We start from the raw sequence: 1204 nt of genomic DNA, 5'->3' as shown, positions 1-1204 counted from the left end.
TTCGATAGGTGCGCTTGCCTTTTCTTCGTGATAATAGTTAGTCTAGGTTTGATCTTCATTATAAAATTTATTACTTGTTACGAATCACTGCGATTAAGTTTTTGGCGTCGTTGCCGGGGAACTGAAATATTAGGAACACTAAATTTTTATTACTTTAGCCATTTATTTTTCTTCCAATTTAATTTAATTTAATTTAATTTTACTATGTATTAATTTACTTCTTCTTTCTCTTGGTAGGTTTTTATAGTTTATGACTAGAAGAAACCCATCAGGACCCTTACTTTTTGACGAAGAAATCGATCGAACAGTTTGTAGAAATCAAAGAGAAATAAGGCATAGTTTACGATACACAGAAAACGAACAAGAAGACAATACTCAACCTCCAACCAATGAGATGGCTGAAAACCAAGACAATCAGCTGCTTCCTGCAATTGCAGCTAATCAAAATCCTGCTCCACATACTATGTATGACTATGCTAAACCCTCTTTAACAGGAACTGAATCAAATATAGTTAGACCTGCTATTGCTGTGAATAATTTTGAATTAAAACCTAACACTATTCAGATGATACAGCAGTTTGTTCAGTTTCATGGTTTGCAGGATGAAGATCCCAACACTCACTTAGCAAATTTCCTGGAATTTTGTGATACATTCAAAGTCAACGGCGTTTTTAATGATGCCATCCGTCTTCGAATATTTCCCTTCTCACTGAGAAACAAAGCTAAACAGTGGTTAAACTCGTTACCACAAGGGTTTATCACTACTTGGGAGCAAATGACCGAGAAATTTTTACTAAAATATTTTTCGTCGGCTAAAATGGCTAAATTACACAATGATATCTCTTCTTTTGTACAGATGGACTTAGAAACACTTTACGATGCATGGGAGAGATACAAGGATCTATTGAGAAGGTACCCTCACCATGGGTTACCTCTATGGCTGCAAGTTCAAACGTTCTACAATGGTGTGAATCCCTCGACAAGACAAATGATTGACGCAGCTGTTGGCGGAACCATCAACAATAAAACACCGGAAGATGCCTACGAATTCATAGAGGAGATGTCACTGAAAAACTATCAGTAGCAAGTCATGAGGACTAACCCAACAAAAACAGTCGGCATTTATAACATCGATTCAGTCACCATGCTCTCTAATCAGGTAGAACTTCTCACTAAAAAGATTGATAGTTTTCTTGGTTCTACG

At 36.5% G+C, this 1204-nt stretch overlaps 1 non-coding gene across 1 annotated transcript; it reads right to left on the bottom strand.

The window, feature by feature from the left end:
* Positions 1 to 824: 824 nt before the first annotated feature.
* On the bottom strand, positions 825 to 930 carry LOC121210636 (small nucleolar RNA R71). Its single transcript, XR_005905750.1, has one exon. It is a non-coding gene; the product is annotated as a small nucleolar RNA R71 (small nucleolar RNA).
* Between the last annotated feature and the right edge of the window lie 274 nt (positions 931 to 1204).

This window comes from Gossypium hirsutum, chromosome A11 (assembly GCF_007990345.1).
Source record: "Gossypium hirsutum isolate 1008001.06 chromosome A11, Gossypium_hirsutum_v2.1, whole genome shotgun sequence".
In the NCBI taxonomy this organism is placed as follows: domain Eukaryota; kingdom Viridiplantae; phylum Streptophyta; class Magnoliopsida; order Malvales; family Malvaceae; genus Gossypium; species Gossypium hirsutum.
Note: the sequence above shows the minus strand (reverse complement) of the source record. Positions and strands in the feature narration are given on the sequence as shown.